This window comes from Musca autumnalis, unplaced genomic scaffold (genome assembly GCF_047663935.1).
Source record: "Musca autumnalis isolate F117 unplaced genomic scaffold, ASM4766393v1 scaffold_4, whole genome shotgun sequence".
NCBI classification, from domain to species: domain Eukaryota; kingdom Metazoa; phylum Arthropoda; class Insecta; order Diptera; family Muscidae; genus Musca; species Musca autumnalis.
In genome coordinates, this window is record NW_027411977.1 from 186,921,776 (window position 1) to 186,944,738 (window position 22,963).

Here is a 22,963-nt window from a genome sequence, read left to right on the forward strand (position 1 = left end):
AATGTTTGATGTTGCCTGGCCGGGGAATCGAACCACTGACCTTCTGCGTGCAAGGCGGGTGTGCATACCATTGCACCACGTTGGCAATTTATTGCCTATACGTCAAATAAATTCTCATATAGAAGGTTAACCCGCCAAAAAGCTATAAACAGACTATAACTTTCCAAACAAAACTGCACATATTTAGCGCATGCGTAAAACCAATTGTGCTATATGGAAAGCGAAACCTGGCTCTTTTCAAACGCAATAATTCAAAGACTACAAGCCTTCATTAACAGATGCTTAAGAAGAATTTGTGGTATCTTTTGGCCAAATACAATTTCTAACCTGGAACTGTGGAACAAAACCAATGAAGAACCCATAAAACGCCAGATCACAAGAAGAAAATGGAGGTGGATAGGCCACACACAACGAAAAGATGCTAGTAGCATCTCCAGATGTGCCCTAGATTGGAACCCCAAGGTACCGGACGTCCAGGACGGCCCAGAATCACGTGACGTAGAACAGTTTCTATGGAACTAAATAGATTAAACATGTCCTGGTAAGAAGTTAAATTGATATGTAATAATGGAGTAGAATGGACTTTTCTTGTAAATGCCCTATGTTCCCAAGTGAAAAAAAAATAACTTTCAATACGATTACTATCGAATTCCATGAAGCATTGGCGTCGTGTGAGAACTTACATTGATAAGTTATTCACCATTACATTTCGTCGAAATTTGATTCTGAAATCACTTTGGCCAGTCATTTACTCCAAAATTTATTTCTTTAGGTGTTTTCAGAATTTTGTGAATTTTTTCGGAAAGTATGAAATTTCCTAAAAAATATCGACATTTTTGGTATTTTGGAGCATTTGTCTTGAAAATTTTGAATGTTCTGAAATAATGCGAACCTTGTCAATAAATTTTATAGGTATATTTCCTATTCGTAGAAAACACGAATGAGAATTTTATTAAACTAGGCTACATAAACATATTGTCCAATTTACAAGTAACTCGGTTCGATAACGAGGCTAAACCTTTCAAAATACGTGAAATCGGCCTGTTCCGTTATATGGGGGCTATACAAAATATTGACCCATGTCCTGTAGAACTTAAAATTTCGAATTACAGCTAATTAGGATATCAGCAAATCATTCATCATACCATCCCTTACCATATTTCTCCTTCAATGCGTCCTGCTTGAGAGGTAATGGTTGTCGTATTTGTCCGACGCTGAAACGTCCGGCCCATCGGGACAGGTTGGGTCAGCATCTTTTCCAACGGATTGTGGTGCAATAGCATGACCGGATATGGAGACATGGATTACTGTCGTCTCCATCCCCCTCTATCAATAATAAATGATCCCAAATATTGTCCGGGATGTTATCTTCTCTGAATCTTTGGGGAACTTTTGATCTGTCTATTTAGACTGTCATTAATGTCGTTCAGTTCCGGGATGTCGTCTTCGCCCGTAACTACAATCCGTTTCTTTGTCACACAATATCTTTAGCAGGTTGTGACAGTAATGTGGGATTCACTGTCAATGTAATAGGGAGAGTTATTGGCTTATTTTGAAGTACAGGTAGTATAGAGTATGCAGCAAAAAAATTCAACTTGATCGGAGCAAAATTGCTGAGATATGAGTATTGAAAGGGAACAATTTATGTAGTATGGAAACTTTAAACGCGTGTTTCACGATAACGAATTGACCGATCTTCATATAATTTGGTGAGCTTATTAAATACATAAAAAACTTGTCTTTAATCGAGACAGATTTTTTTAAATTTGTTTGCCAAATTTGTGGACAAAAAACGGTAATTTTTTTCGTTAAAATCGAAATTTTGACTTTGACAGCTCACATTTTTTAAATCGATTTTTTGACATTCTTTTCCGATTGAAGCCAAGATTATTAGGTTGTTAAAACGCCCACAAAAATATACCAAGATCGGCCCATCCGTTTTCGAGCTATCGCTGGCACCGCAAAACGCTTTTACAGAAAAAGGGTTTCGTAGGTAGCCGTTTACCACAAGACTATGCAATTTTTTTAACAACAAAAATTCCAAATGTAGTATAAGATGTGGTCTTTCAGATGAGAGAAAGAACGATTTAAAAAATTGGTAGTTTCTTTGAAAAAAAAAAAAATTATGAAAAATGAGTTTTTTTGGTCTGCACAACTAGGGATAACCCCTTAAGCTGCTTGTAGAAATGAGGGTGTTAAGGCATCCATACCTTCATCAGTTTTATTTTTGGGTTCGTTTGGATATTTTAGTAAAAATTCATATATTTTTGGAAGGACGCAATCAAGACACTTAGTGATGACCTACTGTAAATCTTGAAAAATACCGATATCCACGTTGTCGCATAATACCCCGGGTTTAAGGGATCACTTTTGAGTTTGAAGATCACTACATGAATAACCTTTAGTCGCCAAGATTTTTCCTAAATGCATTGTATTAGGTTAGGTTAGGATGAGAAGAGGCGCTACAAAATCGCCACATGTACGCACGGATAACACTTAAGCCAGAGTAGGCCTGTTGTGCGCTCTATCTTCGGAATGTGGAGGAGGTTATATTTTGATTTTATTATTCAGCATGGTCATTTTAGAAATCCTGTGCAAAAAAATTTATGAGCTTTCGCCCTTGCGTCAAAATTGTTATCCCTGGCGGGGGATAATAAGGATAGTTGTTTACACCAATATACAGTTTTTCATGGGCAATTCTATGCTAACTTACATAATGGCACAAAAGCTCTAAAAATACTACGGGCGCCAATAAGACTGGCTGATGGGCACAACAACTATCGAAAGAAGCAACTGACATTGGTCTAACCTCTGGACATCGTAATATTTCTCTCGAAATTTAATCAAGTTCGAAGATGGACTATATCGGACAATTCTTCACTCCATCCAGTACCTCCAGGTAATTAGGGTTCGCAGTGATCAAAACATGTATCCATCATTCCAAGTTTTGGAATAGGCCCCCACTAGATTTCAAGTATTTTGAAATTTCGTAACTGAAAGAAAACTAATTATTTTATTTTAGTTCAGAATAATACAGTTCTGTCCAGTTCCAGAATCCAGTTCTGTGTTCCTGCAACTGTGATAAATTGTTGGAGATCTTCTGGGATACATTCCAGGATTACATACATAAATTCCTCCTCTTCTACAAATTTCAAATATCCTCCTTTTTTTACCGAAACCTTATAATTATACCCTCAGCCTTTAGGCTAGAAAGGTTATATACTAGGGTGGGGAGATTTGTGTGGAACGAAAAAAACCTTAATGGGCTCTTCGCGTTTCTGATTCCTGGGATTGAACTGAGCAAAAAAGTCCACTGGACGATATATCTACCGTGAAAATCGAGCCTCCCGCTTTTGACTTTATGTTTTTATTGACGTTTTTTGGATATTTTGGCATATAACAGCTAAACCATTGAGATATTTTATTTAAAAGATATTATTCGCCCCTTTAAAAGTAAGAAGGATCAATAGAAATTTGTTGTGAGAAAAAGAAGATATGTCCGTTTAAATTTAAAAATGTAAGAATCCCAGATCTTCAATACTTTTACCGTTATAAAAAAATAAAACGAAGTGGCCCAAACGAACTAAGGGCATTTTGGTTGTCCATGGATCCCAACACGATAGAATTTTGCATTAGAACGCTTAAATAATTTTCTGGTCAAATTTTATGGCACAATGCCATTTATCGACATTTTCCGAAAATTTTGCACATTCTCACAATGCCAATGCTTTTACGATGTATTGGAGAGTTTTTAATTACAGTCTTGGCTACAATTTTTCCTTGTGGTGGATCGAAAATCTCAATGGTTTGGCTGTTATATGCCAAAATATCCAAAAAACGTCAACAAATAACTTAAAGTCAAAATCCCGTGGTCCCGTGGACTTTTTTGCTCAGTTCAATTCCAGGAATCTGAAACGCGAAGGGCTCATGAAGGTTTTCAAATCGCCCCGGCCTATTATATACACTTTGATACGACCAAAAAGGTGCCTCATCGAAATAACAGGGTTAGACCCCAAGTATTCAGACAATTTGGAGTCGATTTAGTCATGCTCGTCAGTCTGTCTGGCTGGTGCGCACGATAACTCTCGAACGGATCAACCGATTCGAACCAAATTTTGGGTATACTACTATTTTTCCCAAACATAGTTTAAGATCGAAGATGGTCCATATCGGTCCACTCCATCTGGCACCTCTCCCATAAAAGTTCGACAATGTTCGGAAAATTTGTGCACAAGTTAACTTTTGGTCCATACTTTGCATATCGTGAAATTTCTACCGCACTTAGATGAGGTTTCAATATGGACTCAATCGGTCCACTCTTTCGGGTACCTCCCACACAAAATTTCGGAAAATTTCAGTTTAGCACCTCCTCTCGAATCGCTTTTATTTTTGTTGTAACAAATTGTATTCACTGCCCCCAAACGACACCGTGTGAGTGGTTGTAGCGCAAGATAACTCTCGGTCCAAAATTTGGCCTTCGTAATATTTTGTAAAAAACTTAGTTTATGTTCAAAGATAAGCCATATCGGTCCACACTTTCAGGTACCTCCTCCACAAAAGTTCAAAAATATTGGGCAAAAATTGTGTGCGCGATAACTCTTGAAGGGAGTGACCGATTTGGTCCATACTTTACACTTCCTAATATATCTACCAGATATAAATCAGGTTCGAACATGGACTATATTTGTCCACTCTTTCAGGTACCTCCACAAAATTTCGGATAAGTTCACTTTAAGATCTGCTCTCGAATCACTTTGATTTTTGTTGAAGCAACTTGCATTCGCTGCCTCCATTACGACGGTAAATGCTTTTTCAGGGGCAAGTCCATACTTCTTGAGAAAATGGCCTCTATGGCTCAGTTCGAAGATGGACAAACCGGCCCACAATTTCCGGAACTTCCTCCCAATATTTAAAAAATATCACTAAAATGGTATGCACGATATCTCTTGAACGGGGCAATCAATTTGGTCCAAACTTTGGATCTCCTAATATTTTGTCCAAGTTTAGTTTAACATCTAAAATGGTCCATATCGGTCCTCTCTTTAGCGTACCTTCCCCACACTTCTAATTTTCAACGGTCTAAATTCGAAGTCAACTTTTGGTTGACTATATCTGGAAACCAGGAATAGCAACATTTTAACGAGAAATGTAAATTGTACTTTACCTCCTATAGTCTCATTTAATGTTATATGATTCATATACATACATATTTATACTATAATGGTCCATGTCTTTTGTACCTTATAAATTATCAATGAACAAAATTAATTATGACAATTGAAATCACTGCCAAAATTTAATCGTCATTATTTACAGATGCAAGTCCAAAGTAGCTTTTTACAAATATTATAAAAAAGTTAAATGAAATGGAACGAAGAATGTGTTTTAATAAAAATATATTATATTTTTTTGTTTCTATTTATAAAATATTGTTTTTGTTTTCTGTCTGCAAAGTACATCAATTTCACAGAAATAATAATAAAATTTTCTCATCCTTTCCTGCCACTGTATTTGTGAGAAAGTGAAAAAGCAGGAAAGTGAGAGTATTTTGATTTTCCTTATTCCTTATACATTGTTTATTTTTTTCGTCGTAACTTTCATGCTCAAGAACCAAATTGCTAAATTATGGGATGGATGGTTTGCGTGCAAGCGTTCAATTCAAATTGAAAGTAAATGTGACGGTATTTGTGCTCGGTGTATTTATTTGTCTGTCGCTGTATATGTGAATTTGTTTCGTGTCTGCATGACATTCTCTTTGACATCCAATGTCATACAAATATAAATTGTCTTTAATACAGCGGCCAAAGCAACCAAATACTCATCTTTGTCGTTAACATTCGCCACCAATACCACCCTCCCAGCACACCCACCCACTCACACTTTGAGATGACGAACATTTAAAGAAAATGTGAATTAATGTTAATGTCTTTTTTTGTTGGTTTCTTTTTCTCTTTTTAATTCGTTTTGTATAGAAACTCTTGATAATGTGAAAACGAAAAATCAAAATATTTTTGTTTCTTCGTTTTTGCGTCTTTATTTGGTGGTACTCTTCCTATTAAAAGGAATCCAAAAACCTTTCATTATTTAGTCAACCTTTAAAAGTTAATTTTCAATGAAGGATATACTTTAGAGTAATGTATATAGCAACAGAATGTATTTTTAAGACTTCCTTAAGAGATAAGGGAATACTTCCCTCACATCAATTAAGGCAGCTCAATTATAATTATAGCTCAATGATAATTGATTTCCTTTTTATGCGTCAAGCATTGTAGAACTTATAAATGAGTTTTACATGGTATAAACAACTCAGAAAATGCATTATCGAAAGAAATATGGAGAATGAAATTATAGAATTGTAACAAACATAACAAAGACTGAGAGAGGTGTATCAGCTTATGAAGAAGCGTGGCCAAAAATAATTGCACATTTCGGGAACAATATTCCCCAGCCAAAAATATAATGTTTTAGTTACGATCGCAACGACAATCCGCTATTAAAATTTCAACACGATCCAAAAAGTAGCCCAAAGCTGGCCCAAAGGTGTTGAGATACCTGAGGAAACTGGATTTAAATATGGGAGTTACTGCTTTCGATAGTTCTTCGACAGTGGCCAGACATTTTAGTTGGTAACCTTAATCACTGATAACGTACGAATTGAGTATCCATTTTAGCCGAAACTTTATAGATCTAAAAAGTCCGCCAAACGTACATTAAGTTCCAAGAATGTCAATATTGGTCATCTCTTTTGGATACACCTCAATCGTAAAAGTTCAACAGTTTCGCTTAGGTGTAGTTTAAGGGCAGTTCGAGGTTTTCTTTGAATTTTTCATCGAAGGTAAGCCTAGTAGTCCTGCTAACACCGATAAAATAGTTTTCTTGGACAAATTCATTTTATCTGTCAATACTCAAGTACTCATTACAAAATCCCCTACTAACCCATTATTTTAACAAGAACTTGTCGCGTGAAATATGTAGTTATTTTTGCCACTTAAATAAGTGGCCAAAAAATAATTTCTTATTTCGCGCAACATGCCCTTGCCAAAATAATAGGTTAGTAGTGGGTTTTGCAATGAGCACTTGAGTATTGACAGATAATATGAATTTGTCCACGAAAACTATTTTATCGCTGTTAGCAGAACCACTAGGCTTACTTTCGATCAGTTATTTCAGTTTCCTTATTTGGGGAGCATGGACTTGAACTAGAAAAAAATTGTACCATCGTAATGGGGAGGCATGTCTTCAAACTGATTTTTGTGAAAAGTTTTGAAATTTGGTGTGGCAGGTACCCGAAGATGTTGACCAATGTATTCGAACCTGATAGATGCATGGAAGAAATATTGCTTCGTGCAAAGTTTGTGCCCAATTAGTTAGAAATTTGTGGATAAAATTATCCATAACTGCGGATATGATTATCCAAAATTGTGGATAAAATTATCCATGTTAGTGGATAAAGTTATCCATACTAGTGGATAAACTTATCTACCATAGTGGATAAAATTTGCCATACTTGAGGATACAATTAACCACAATTGCGGATAAAATTATGCACATTAGTGGGTACTACTATCCGCAATTACGGATAGAATTATCCACATTTGTAGATAAGATTATCTATATTTATCCATACTAGTGGATAAACTTATCTGCCTAGTGGATAAAATTTTCCATACTTGAGGATATAATTAATCACATTTGCGGATAAATGCGGATAAATTAGTGGATACAACTATCCGCACTTACGGATAAAATTATCCACATTAGTGGATAAAATTATTATAAATTATTAATATTTGAGGATAAAATGAAAATAATAAAAAAAATATATAAAATAAAATTATCCACAACTGCGGAAAAAATTATCGGTATGTGTGGACAAAATTATCCACATAAGTGAATAAAAATATCCACATTGGATAAAAGTTTTCATATTGATGAATAGAATTATCAACATTTGTGGATAAAATTACAAATAAGTCCGCGTAAAATTATCCACAGTGAGATGTTAAATTATCCCCAATTATGGATAACATTATCCATCGTTGTGGATAGAATTATTCATTGTTGTGGATAAAGTTATCGACATTAGCGGATAAATCTATCCTTATTTGTGCATACAATTATCCACATAAGTTGTTAAAATTATCCACTTTTTGAATAAAATCATGCACAATTGTGGATAAAATTATCCACATTTCTAGATAAAATTTCCTAGAACTGCGGATAAAATTATTCACATTTGTGGATAACATTAGATACATTTGTGGATAAAACTAGCCAGATTTGTGGATAAAACTAGCCACATTTGTGGATACATATTATCCACAGTTGTGGATAAAATTTTTCACATTTGTGGCTAAAATTATCCACTTTTATGTCTAAAATTATACACTTTTATGGCTTTTTATATAGTGGATGTAAATATCTAACATTTGCATAAAATTATCCACAATTATGGAAACAAATTATCCACATTTGTGGATAAAATTATCCACATTGTACATAATAATATCCACATTATTGAACAAAATTATCCACATTTGTGGATAAAATTATCCACATTTGTTGATAAAATTATCCACATAAGTAGATAAGATTATCTACATTAGCGGATAAAATTATCCAAATTAGTGGATGAAAATACCTAACATATGGATAAAATTATCCACAATTATGGAAACAAATTATCCACATTAGTGGATAAAGTTATCCACATTTGTACATAATAATATCCACATTAGTGAATAAAGTTATCCACATTTGTGGATAAAATTATCTACATTTATGGATAAAATTATCCACTTTGGTGGACAGAATTATCCACATTTGTGGCTAAAATTATCCACATTTGTGGATAAAATTAGCCACATGTGTGGATAAAGTTATCCATATTTATGAATAAAATTGTGAATTTTGGTGGATACAATTATTTATCTACATTTATGGACAAATTTATCCACATATGTGGATGAAAATAACCATGTTAATGAATAAAATTATCCACGTTGGTGGATGAAATTATTCGTTCCTGTGGATAAAGTAATTCACATTTGTGGATAAAATTACCTACATTTGTTAATAAAATTATTCACAATTATGGATAAAGCTATTCACATTTGTGGATAAAGTTATCCACATTAGTGGATAAAATTATCCACATTAGTGGATAAAATTATCCACATTAGTGAATAAAATTATCCACATTATTGAATAGAATTATCCACATTAGTGGATAAATTATCCACATTAGTGGATAAATTATCCACATTAGTGGATAAAATTATCCACATTAATCGATAAAATTATCCACATTTGTGCATAAAATTATCCACATTTGTGGATAAAATTATCCTAATTTGTGAATAAAAGTCCCCAGATTTATGGATAAAATTATACAGATTTGTGAATAAAATTATCCACAATTATGGATAAATTATCTACATTTGTGAAAAAAGTATCTATATGTGTGGAAAAAATGTTTCCACATTTGTGGATATAAATATCCACATTAGTGGATAAAATTATCCACATTTGAGGATAAAAATAAAATAAATTGTAAATTATAAAATGATACACAACTGCTGATAAAATCATCCACAGTTGTAGACAACATTATCCAAATTTGTGCATAAAATTATCCACATTGTGGATAAAATTATCCACATTTGTGGATAATATTATCTGCATTTGTGGATAAAATTTATCCAAAACTGTGGATAAAATTTATCCAGAACTGTGGATAAAATTATGCATGTTATTGGGTAATCATATCCACTACAGTGGATAAAATTATTTTAAGTTATCTAATTTGTGTATATAATTATTCACATTTGTGGATAAAATTATCCACATTTGTGGATCCACGTTTGTGTATAAAACTAACCACATTTGTGGATAAATTATGTAATATGTGGATAAAGTTACCCATAATTATGCATAAAATTATCCACATTAGTGGACAAATTATCCATATTTATGGATTGATAAAATTATCTAATTTGTGGATAAAATAAAATTATCATGAATAATTTAATTCACAACGGTAAATAATTCCCACATTAACCCAAAGTTCAGGGTAAAGGGGTGAGTACATAAGCTGCCTTGCCTGCTTACCTTGCTTGCTTCTGATAAAATAATAAAAAAGAAAAGGGCAACCCAGTTCGAAATTTGCTCGGCCCTCTTTATTCTTTTATTTTTATTATGTCAGAAATGAAGCAGGAAAGCAAGGAATCAGGCAAGGCAGATTATGTACGCAGGCCTTAAGATATCCATCCATGTTAATCAAAACTTTGAGTAGAGTATGAAAACATTCCTTTCTATCATGGTAGAACAAATACAAGGTAAAGTTAATACTACAACAAATACAACTCGAACAACAACCACAAAGGAATTTGTTTTTGTTTGTAAACCTTAGTGTCAACGTAAATGTAAACAAAACAAGGAAATGTCTATAAATTATTGGAATTTAAAAAACTAATATTTTTTCACATTTGATTGAATATTTTGGAAAACATGAATGAAAACTCGTTAGATTTTCAATTTGAATGTTTCCATATCATTCCACTAAATGCATAATTTCTCGCAGAAAGTAGAATACTTGCAAAAATGTTTCGGGTCGCTGGTAATTCATTGAAAAAAGAGAAGATGTTTCAATCATTTGCTTTTGAAAACAAAAAAGCACATGTTTATTAGGGCTTTATTCTTTTCAAGTTTAACAAAATACCACACATATTAACAAATATTGTACCGCCTCTATAAGCGATGTTTTAGTGTGCGGCATGTCGTTCGGACCTGGAGGAGGTTACATGTCAATGATATGAAGCCGTCTTTATGGGAAATAGTTTTTTTTTCTGATGAATAAATTTGTTCTTCAAAAATATATATCCCTAATATACATCGAACATAGAAATAAATACATAAAATGTCGAATTGAATTTGACACTAACACTACAACCCAGTTCAGTCAGCTGGGTATTGCTGCTACCTTTTCTTGTTCTACCATGCCTTTCTATGTACATTGTACATATTTGTAAAACTACCGGCAAAACATTTGCCCTGTTCCCGTACTTTATAAAGTGGTAAAAGTCGTAAAAGTTGTAAAAGTCGTAAACGATTTTCATATAAATTTTGTGTACGGGAACGCAAAATGTGTAAAAGCGGTAAAAATTGTAAAAACTTTTTAGTTCTGGAACAGAGCTATTTCCTCGCAAAAAATGTTCACAACGTGCCCTTTCAAATTCTCTGAATTGATTTTGAACTGTTGACATTTTGTTCAAATTGTTTTTGCTTCATAAAAATAAAAATTAGAATTCATTTGGGTTTTGCCAAAACAAACAAGCGAAAATAATGAATTTAAAAAGGGCATTGCTGCATTTTACCAGTCGACTAATGCTATTTATTGTAAGTACATATATACATACGTATGTATGTGGGGGCAAACTGCTGACAGATCATTAACATCTGTATTTATTTGAAATGTGTACATTAGGGTTATGACTTTTTGACATTTTTCCTCAAAAATGATTTCCTGTAGCAGGGATGAATGAACTTTTGCCTATTAATCACTATGCTATCGTTTATTCCATTGAAATATAAAAAAAGTTCACGCACAAATCGATTTTAAAAAAATAATTTTTTGAAAAAATATATGAAATGAAAAAAATTTTTTTTCAAAAAACTATTTTTTGTTGCACGAATGAATAAATATAAGCCTACTAATAACTATAATAACGTTTATTTCATTCAAATATTAAAAAAGTCGCGAAAAAAGTCACTTTGAAAAAATTTTAAATTTTTTGTTTTCTGTTAAAAAATTATATTTTTGAATAAAAGCGTTTAAGACATTTTTACGATTCTCAGAATTGAAGAAAAATAGTAAGAAATAAATTTTATGTCATTTATTTATCTCATGTGGCTCTAAAGTTTATTTTCAATTATAGTCTGTTTTCAGTGACTTCAAGAAATTGTCCATAATTTTGATAAATTCAAATTTTAAAATCATTTTGTGCGTGAGGTTTTTCACCGAATCACCTTATAATTAAGATTTTATGTAATCTTATGGCAAAACTCATCACGCTATGATACAGGGATATGAGGTTGTAAAAAAGTCATAACCCTAGTGTACATGGGACATCTAAAATTAATTAGCACATGTTTTGTTTTCGCAATTAACTTTACAGAGACATTTTCAAAATTTGTTGTTTTGTGTTTCTATTAAAAGTTAAAGTGGCGTTCAAAACACCTCCATTGCAAATCCATCTGGCGTCGTCTAAAATCTCTGCTGTTGTCTCAGCATCTGGCTGACATATTCTCTTCATGAACTCAAACGAAAAATGAAAAACTGCATGAATGTGCATTCCGCAGAGAGCGCATCTTTCGGTGCGATGCATTTTTGTTCTTTACACGCGACCAACCATGCATATCTGTCAGTGTCATTGTCGTTTGCCGCCGTCGTTCTACGGTTTCTTATCACAGACACAGCCATCTTAAACAGAGAAATCGTAAGTGTTATGATTACTTACTACATGTACGAGTGCAGCAGATAGGAGGAGATGAACATGATTGACATGTAGATTCGAAGATACAAATACCAAATACAAACAAAACAAAATCCCAAAAAAACAAATGCGTTTTTATGAAACGGATGAAATCCAATTCAAAATAAAAATCAGTTCAGTTACAGAAGCCGGCTATTAAATGCGGTGTTATTGCCGCTACCTACGTTGCTGTTCGTCAGTACCTAATTTGTTTAATGAGTATAAATTGTTGATGAATATTTTTTTGTTAATTAAAAGCGATTAAAAAACAATAACAATTCATTAAAAAAAGTAAAAAAGAAAACGGAAAAACATAACTAAGTGAATTGATGGCGCTTGTGTGGCGTTTAAAAATAAAAGTGTCATAAATAAATATTGAATTAGAATATTTTATGGAACAAACTTATTACAACTGATTCCAGTTATTGTTACAGCTGATTCCAGTTATCGGGATTGTAAATTAACTTCAAAAATGTGAGTCTGATGAATTCAAATTTTTAGGCTTGTGCCGTTAATTGGAGTCTACATTGAAATGGCGGACAAAATTGACATTGAGTTTTATTACCGAATGATAACACGAATCAAATTAAAGTGACCTTTGCCAAAAAATATACATGTATAAATAATTAACAATAAACAAGTAAAAAGTGTTAAGTTCGACTGGGATAAAATGCTCATATCCTCCACAATGAAATATTTAAACTAAAGCGAAATAATTAGTTTTCTTTCTCTTACGAAAGTAACAATATCCACGATTTGTGGTGGTAAAGTTTTCTGGCCGGAATCCTAATTGCCAATTACAGGGTGTAAAATGTGGTTGAAAACTTTAAAATACCTGTAATCGTCATGTCCACAATTTTTTGTTTAAAGGCTTTTTGTGAAACTCCAAATACCAAATCATAGCTAATTCTGTGAGCTATTCCAAAACGTGGACCTATATCCACAATTTTTTGTCCAGAAGCTTTCTGAACCCAAAATACCAAATAGCATCCAATTTGTGCCGAAAACGGCGACTAAAACTTCAAAATAAAGCTGAAATCAGACGGTACTGTTATATGGGGGTTATTCTAAAACGTGGACCTATGCCAATAATATATTGTGCAGAAGGTTTTTGCCATTTTCGAACCTTAAATTCCAAATTATAGCTAATTCGGCCAGAAATCGAGTAGTGCCGTTATATGGAGACTATTCCATGATTTTTGGTGAAGACGTTTTCTGACCACTTTGAACCATAAATGTCAAATAACATCCAATTTGGGCCGCAAACGTCCATGAAAACTCCAAAATAACTGAAATCGGGTGATTCCAAAACGTAGACCTATGTCAATAATTTTGGATGGAGACATTTTTTAGCCACATCGAACGTTAAATGCCAAATTACATTTAATTTGGGAAGAAAACGTCAATAAAAACTCCCAAATACCCAAACCTAGATCAATAATTTACGATGGAAATTTTTTAACTACTTCGAACGCTAAATGCCAAATTACACAAAAAGTGGTACAAAGATGTGAATAAAATCGTCAAAAATGCTGAAATCGGGCGGCACTTTTATAAGCGAAATCCGTTTCAAACAGGAGTCGATTTAGCCATGTCCGTCCGTCTGTCAGACTGTCGGGCTGGCTGCCGCTCACGATGACTCAAGAACGGAACAACCGATTGTGTTATTTATTTATTTATTTAATTTTTTATTTATTTATTTTTTTTTATTTATTTATTTATTTATTCATTTATTTATTTATTTATTTATTTATTTATTTATTTATTTATTTATTTATTTATTTATTTATTTATTTATTTATTTATTTATTTATTTATTTATTTATTTATTTATTTATTTATTTATTTATTTATTTATTTATTTATTTATTTATTTATTTATTTATTTATTTATTTATTTATTTATTTATTTATTTATTTATTTATTTATTTATTTATTTATTTATTTATTTATTTATTTATTTATTTATTTATTTATTTATTTATTTATTTATTTATTTATTTATTTATTTATTTATTTATTTATTTATTTATTTATTTATTTATTTATTTATTTATTTATTTATTTATTTATTTATTTATTTATTTATTTTTATTTATTTATTTATTAATTTATTAATTTTATTTATTTGTTTATTTATTTATTTCTTTATTTATGTATTTATTTATATTTATTGGTTTGTTTATGTATTAATTCATTCATTTATTTATTAATTAATTAATTTATTATTTATTTATTTATTTACTTTTCTATTTATTTACTTATTTTCTTTTTATACCCTCCACCATAGTATGGAGGGTATATTAAGTTTGTCATTCTGTTTGTAACACATCGAACTAATCATTTGCGACCCTATAAAGTATATATATTCTTGATCAGGATAAAATTCTAAGACGATCTAGCCATGTCCGTCTGTCCGTCTGTCTGTCCGTCTGTCCGTCTGTTGTAATCACTCTAGCGTCCGCAATAATTAAGATAGAGCGCTGAAATTTTGCACCCGAGGGTCTTTTTTCCATAGGCAGGTCAAGTTCGAAGATGGGCTACATCGGTCCACTCTTTGGTATAGCCCCCATATAACGGTACCTCCGGATTTGAGGTATTTTGACGTTCTTCGCCACATTTGCAGACCGAATTAGCTATAATTTGGCACTTAGGGTTCCTAGTGATCAGCAAACTTATATCCCAAAGGATATGGGCATAGGTCCATGTTTTGGTATAGTCCCCATATAACGGTACCTCCCGATTTTCGGTATTTTGAGAATTTTAGCCACAAATTTTAACCGAACTATCTGCAATTTGACATTTGAGATTATCAGTGGTCATAAAACATCTCCACGAAACATCGTCAACATAGGTCCATGTTTTGATATAGCCCCCATATATCGGTACCTCCCGATTTTCGGTATTTTGAGAATTTTAGCTACAAATTTTTCGAACTAGCTGTAATTTGCCATTTGAGGTTATCAGTGGTCATGAAATATATCCACTAAGCATCGTCAACATAGGTCCATGTTTTGGTATAGCCCCCATATAACGGTACCTTCCGATTTTCGGTATTTTGAGAATTTTAGCTACAATTTGTAACCGAACTATCTGCAATTTGACATTTGAGGTTCTCAGTGGCCATGAAACATCTCCATCAAATATCGTCAACATAGGTCCATGTTTTGGTATAGCCCCCATATAACGGTACCTCCCGATTTTCGGTATTTTGAGAATTTTAACCACAATTTGTAACCGAAATATCTGCAATTTGACATTAGAGGTTCTCAGTGGTCATGAAATATCTCCACCAAACATCGTCAACATAGGTTCATGTTATGGTATAGCCCCCATATAACAGTACCTTCCAATTTTCGGTATTTTGAGAATTTTAGCTACAGTTTTTAACCGAAATATCTATAATTTGACATTTGAAGTTCTCAGTGGTCATAAAACATCTCCAACGAAACATCGTCAACATAGGTTCATGTTTTGGTATAGCCCCCAAATAACGGTATCTCCCGATTTTCGGTATTTTCAGAATTTTAGCTGCAATTTTTAACCGAACTAGCTGTAATGATCGGTATTTTGAGAATCTTAGCTACAATTTTGTCTATTCAAAAATAATCGTCAATATAGGTCCATGTTTTGGTATATCCCCCCATATAACTGTAATTCCCGATTTTCGGGAATTTTCAGTGGTCACGAAATTTCTTCACAAAAATTCGTCAACATGGGTCCATTTTTGAGGGTCTACATTGTTTTGGTGAAACTACCCTTGAAGTTCCGTGCAGCTATAAAACTTTTCCGCCAAAATATTTAAAGATAGGTTGACTCTTTGATATAGCCCCGTAGGTGGTACCTTTCACCTAGCTGAACACATTTTTTTAGATTAGATTAGATAACACTGTGCAACAAAATGGAGGTGAAAGTCTTGGGCACGGAAAATTCCTCTTGGGGAAGAAAGGCCTTGGTGGGTATATTATGAACCCTGAAGGACAGATCCGCCGTGAGTCGAACTTCCGCGTTATGGCGTGATGAAATTTTTGTTAGAGACCCTGTGGGCCATCAGGAATTAGCGTTATATCTTTGTTCACTGTTGCTTAAGTGCTCTACAAAAACAACAAACAAAGATATAATGCTAATTCATGATGGCTTACAGGGTCTCTTGCAAAAACTTCATCACGCCATAACGCGCAAGTTCGAATCACGGCGCATCTGTCCTTCGGAGTTTTTAATATACACACACCAAGGGCTTTCATCTCCAAAAGGAATTATCTCTACCCCAACATTTGTGTTCACAGTGTAATTTAAGCAATAGTAGGAGGCAGTAAGAGTCTAACCATTGTCGAAAAGTTGTTCCACCTAAAATTGTAAAAGGACCCTAATTATTCCATTTTAATTAAGACTATTTTATGGTGGAGGGTATAAAAAGTTCGGCCCGGCCGAACTTAACGACTTTTTACTTGTTTTATTTACTTAGTTATTTATATATTTATCTATTTATTTATTCACTTATTTATTTATTAATTTTTTATTTATTTATTTATTTATTTATTTATTTATTCATTTATTTATTCATTTATTTATTTATTTTATTTTTATTTATTTTATTTTATTTTATTTTATTTATTTATTTAATTTATTTTATTTATTTTATTTATTTAGTTATTTATTTATTTATTTATTTATTAATATTTATTTATATATTTATTAATTTATGTATTTATTAATTTATTAATTTTATTTATTTGTTTATTTATTTATTTATTTATTTCTTTATTTATGTATTTATTTATATTTATTGGTTTGTTCATGTATTACTTAATTAATTAATTAATTTATTTATTAATTAATTAATTTATTATTTATTTATTTATTTAGTTATTTATTTATCTATTTATTTATTCACTTATTTATTTATTAATTTTTTATTTATTTATTTACTTATTTATTTATTTATTTATATATTTATTTATTTTTTTACTTATTTATTTATTTACTTATTTTTTCATTTATTTATTTATTTATTTATTTATTTATTTTTTATTTATTTAATTATTTATGTTTTTATTTGTTCATTTATTAATTATATTTTTCAACAGTTGGACCACAGGTATCCTTTATACCCAATTTGCCATTAAATCACCACGAATAATTTTAATTTTATAGTGTAGATCAGAAGTACCTTCATTTGGAGCTCGTAAAATAATGTTACGGAATTAGATTTAACTTAATCCCGTGTAGACGTTTATTTGATTTAAGCAACGTTTTATTTATTTTACTTCAACTATTCGTAATCGACTTTATTTACTAAACACAAAGCTTTCCCTTAGTAGCACACAGCTTTCCTTTATTTCTTCTTCTGATGGCAGCTCACAACTTTTGACATTTTTGCCACTGTTACCATTTTTAAAAGTAAAGGAACAGACCACAAATGATGTTTTCAGTTCGCGGGTAGATATTTATGCCCAATCGCTTCTCGTTACTGATGTTTCTAGAAGATCTGGTAACATCTCGAAACCAACTGTGCAACAATCACACAGGCGCACAACTCACCTATGTGAACAACCCCTCCAAACATTTTCTATCGCTTGCTTGATGCAAAAGTCACTGAAAACGGATTGTTGTGTCTACTGCGACAGTCGCATTTGTTTCCGAAAAGACAAAAATGACTGAAGAAACTGTTCCACTTATGCGGTCCAAACTCTATTTTCGCTTCCGTCACTGTGGTATGTTTCTTATGCGATACAGTTGGAGTGTGCATTAGGTACTCATGCAGGTACCGTTTACGAAACTTTCAGTAGTGACGGAAGCGACAGTATTTGTAAAAGGCTATTTAGTTTTTTTTATTGTTTATTCAAACATATTATTATTATTATTATTATTATTCATTTGAATTTAATGTTACTGCGGTTATAAAAGATGCATTTTATTATAAAATTGATCAAAAAAGAAACAATTTTTATAACCACATTAACATTGAATTCAAATGAATAATAATACGTTTGATTTACTTTTTTATAAAATTTGTAAATAAACAATAAAGAAACTAAACAGCTGTATTTTCATTTAAATTTTTGTATCATGTTTGTACCGATTGCTAACAGAACGTCACAAGAACTGAAGAACTCAACTCATGTTTTCTTCTACTTATTTGCATTCATTACAATTCGCTTAACTGTTTGCAAGGTAAATTGTTTTTGTAATGCTGCCACTATTGTTTTGAAAATATTACTCTCTATAATAGAGTAGTATCAATGCTCCAGACTTTAAGCATTTGTTTTTGTACAACATAAAGTGTCGCTTTTTATAATCATGTAAGTCACGCACTTGTGACCACATACGGATAAAAAAGCGATAACAACATATTTTTTCTTGTAAATAGACAACAGTCGTATTTTTAACAGAATGCAGGCTAGAGTGGGGCGATTTGAACACCATTACGGGCGCCTGAAATTTCTGATTCTTGGGATTGTACTGAGCAAAAAAGTCAACTAGACCATATGTCTACGGTGAAAATCGAGCCCCCGGATTTTGACTTGAAGTTTTTTTCAAGGATTTTCGGATATTTTGGCATATAACAACCAAACCACTGATATTTTCGATCCAACACAAAGACAACAATTGTAGGCAAGACAATAATAAAGAACTCTCTAGTACATCGCAAAAGCATTGGAACGCTCGTTCAGGCAGTTATGGCCTCGAGAAGGTGCACATTTTTCGGAAAATATCGATAAATGACACTGTGCTACAAAATGGGACTCAAATTCAGTGGGTGGAAAATTTCTTTTGGAGATGAAAGCCCTTGGTGAGTGTACTAAGAACCCAAAAGGAAATTTTCACCATAGGTCAAGTTTCCGAGATATCGCGTGATTAATGGTTTAATTTTCGCCCCTTAATTTGCGAGAAAATAGCTTTATATCTCTGTTTAGCGTTATTGTAGCTTCATTTTGAGATTACATGTCTGCAGTCAAATCGAATGGTGAATCTTTTTGTAGAATATATTATCCCTCTAACTCAATTCCTTCCATGTCCTTTTCGTCCTTTATTTTTTGAACCGTAGTAAAAGTACCACAAGATGAGATTTTACAATATGCAAATATTCTACAAAAATGTTGCTCAGAAGATTTTAGGTACGGTTCTCATTGATGACCAATCGATATTTCCCCGTTTCCATGGTCCTTTTTGACATTTACCCGTATTTTGTTGAGAAAACTATGTTTTGTTTATATGTATATTCGTTGTTGGTCTGTGGTGCATCTGAAATACTTACCATAAATAGCTCTTGTAATGACAAACACGTTAATAACAAATTTTTTTGAAGGATAGAAGCGGATATTCTGATATCAAAACCGACTTTAAAACCGGTTTTAAGTAACCGATTAATCGTATATGTATATCATTGGAAAGCTAATAAAATGGCCAATCAAATGACAGCAAGTAGCTGATTACAACTTTGTTGGTTCCGAAGCTAGAACAAAAAAAAAACGCTTTCTTAAACAGATTTTTATGTAAAATATCACTGGGTTGAAAATTTCTTTTTGGCGATGAAAGTCGATTAGGATATTTTATAAATCTGGAAAGACTGTTATGCCATAGGTCAAACTTCTGAGTTATTGTGAGATGAATTTGTGTTATGTTGTTTTGTTATCATGCACTTAAAGTTCATCAAGAATGAATTAATTTCGCCATAACTCAGAAGTTTGAACCACATCAACCCAGTGATATTTTACATCAAAATCGGTTTAAGAAAGCGAGTTTTTTGTTCTAGCATCGAAACCAAGAAAGTTGTAATCAGCTACTTGCTGTCATTTGATTGTCCATTTTATTAGCTTTCCAATGATATACATATACGATTAATCGGTTACTTAAAACCGGTTCCAAAGTCGGTTTTGATATCAGAATATCCGGTTCAAAAATTTAGATACCCGGATCTATCCTTCAATAAAATTTGTTATTAACGTGTTTGTCATTACAAGAGCTATTTATGGTAAGTATTTCAGATGCACCACAGACCAACAACGAATATACATACATATAAACAAAACATAGTTTTCTCAACAAAATACGGGTAAATGTCAAAAAGGACCATGGAAACGGGGAAATATCGATTGGTCATCAATGAGAACCGTACCTAAAATCTTCTGAGCAACATTTTTGTAGAATATTTGGATGTTGTAAAATCTCATCTTGTGGTACTTTTACTACGGTTCAAAAAATAAAGGACGAAAAGGACATGGAAGTAATTGAGTTAGAGGGATGAAATATTCTACAAAAAGATTCACCATTCGATTTGACTGCAGACATGTAATCTCAAAATGAAGCTACAATAACGCTAAACAGAGATATAAAGCTATTTTCTCGCAAATTAAGGGGCGAAAATTAAACCATTAATCACGCGATATCTCGGAAACTTGACCTATGGTGAAAATTTCCTTTTGGGTTCTTAGTACACTCACCAAGGGCTTTCATCTCCAAAAGAAATTTTCCACCCACTGAATTTGAGTCCCATTTTGTAGCACAGTGTCATTTATCGATATTTTCCGAAAAATGTGCACCTTCTCGAGGCCATAACTGCCTGAACGAGCGTTCCAATGCTTTTGCGATGTACTAGAGAGTTCTTTATTATTGTCTTGTCTACAATTGTTGTCTTTGAGTTGGATCGAAAATATCAGTGGTTTGGTTGTTATATGCCAAAATATCCGAAAATCCTTGAAAAAAAAACTTCAAGTCAAAATCCGGGGGCTCGATTTTCACCGTAGACATATGGTCTAGTTGACTTTTTTGCTCAGTACAATCCCAAGAATCAGAAACTCCAGGCGCCCGATAACACTTTTTTCCTTCCATACAAATCGCCCCGGCCTAATGCAGGCACTTTACAGAGTCGCATTTACTGAGAGAAGATATATTTAACTTCCAAATGTTTGGAGGGACAACACACACACACATATGAGCGAGAGGGCGACAAATACAAGAGAATCGAAAGGGCAATAGCAATGACGACACTGAACTGTCAAAACAAACATAAAAGGGTACAACAAAAACAATAGCAAACTAATTGGTACTTTACACGATATGTTTTTTACATATGAGCTGTCACTTTGCATATACATTATGTATGGGAGAAGTGACAACTCATATGTAAAAAACATATCGTGTAAAGTAACCATAAGCGATAATTGCATGATTGTAGCAAAATAAATGTATGAATGGAAGGATTGAGAAAAATCTAGACAGTAGTTTTGGTTGTAAAACCAATTTAAACAAAGAAACAACTTATTGAAAATTTACGTTACAATTAAATTTTTCAAATTAATAGAAATTCATTTAAACTAACTAAATTAAATAATATCTCTGGTGCTTGGATGTTCCAGAAGCGCAAAAGACTCGCAGCAACAATTTACTGACTTTTGTCACTTTTTTTTGTAGCCAAGACAATAGTTAAGAACGTGCCCGAAGTCTGAGAAAAAACTGCAAGATAAAATCTGGAAGCCTGATTTTCACCGTAGACGTATGGTCTAGTGGTCTTTACTGTTCAGTACAATTCCATGAATTAGAATCGCGAATCCCTGTTCAAATTTCCCCACTCTAATGTACATACATATGTTTGTTGTTGACAAAACCATATTGCGAACCTTTAATTTCAACCTAATGTCATTATAAAAAAATAAACAAAAACTAGTATAAGCCAGAATGCTTAGATTTGTTTACTTACAAAATCAGTATTTGTTAAAACAATTAATATTTATTCTAATCATTTATGGTTCAGTGAGTTCATATTTGCTTTCTATTATATTTTAATAGTATCGAATTTCTTTTTTATTATTATTATTATTAGCATTAATGTGTTACTAATAGTAGCCGTAGTAAAAATAAGTGAGTGCACCTTAGTTCAGAGTACATTTAGGGATTATATTTGATAGTGATTCGTTGTTTCACCTAATCTGAATCACTTCCCAATATTATTTCCTTTAAGTGTAAATATTTTTCTTAAATACAATTTTTGCAGCTTTTTGTCTCGTGGGCCTATTCAGTCATTGTAAAGAATTCTTGATAACTATTGACAATTGATGTGTTTTGACAGTTCTGTCAAATTGGCAATAGAATGTGAAATCGTGCAAATGCATAATAATATACAATGGTGGAAAAACACAATAGAAACACCTTGTTTTATTTTGTATAAAATATTACGAAATATATGGTAACATGGGGGGTCGTCGCCACTGGGGCGCTTTTGCCAACAACAAATATCTTTAAAACTATAACTTATTTTTAAACATCATTAATGGATAAATTGTGTATTCATCGGCGGGTTTCAGACTTTAACCGCTATAACTTAGCCATTGTTAAAGGATTAAAAAAAAACTTGTTCGAAAGATATAATTCCCCCTTTAAAAGGAAGAAGGATCAATAGAACTCCGTTGTGTAAAAAAGAAGATATGCC

The 22,963-nt window shown here is 32.3% G+C and overlaps 1 protein-coding gene across 5 annotated transcripts in view; it reads left to right on the forward strand.

Annotated features, from left to right (window-relative positions):
• The window catches only part of Gbs-76A (Glycogen binding subunit 76A), a 102,295-nt gene that overhangs the window by 32,146 nt on the left and 47,186 nt on the right, over positions 1-22,963 (forward strand). The window contains exon 1 of one of the 5 annotated variants that reach the window (XM_073984609.1): positions 12,427-12,497. The exons of 3 other annotated variants lie outside the window; for them this stretch is intronic. The gene's annotated coding sequence lies outside the window, so the exon portion shown is untranslated. Of the gene's footprint in view, positions 1-12,426; positions 12,498-12,654; positions 13,008-22,963 lie in introns of those variants that run through there. One more of the 5 variants, XM_073984607.1, reaches the window with a different exon arrangement.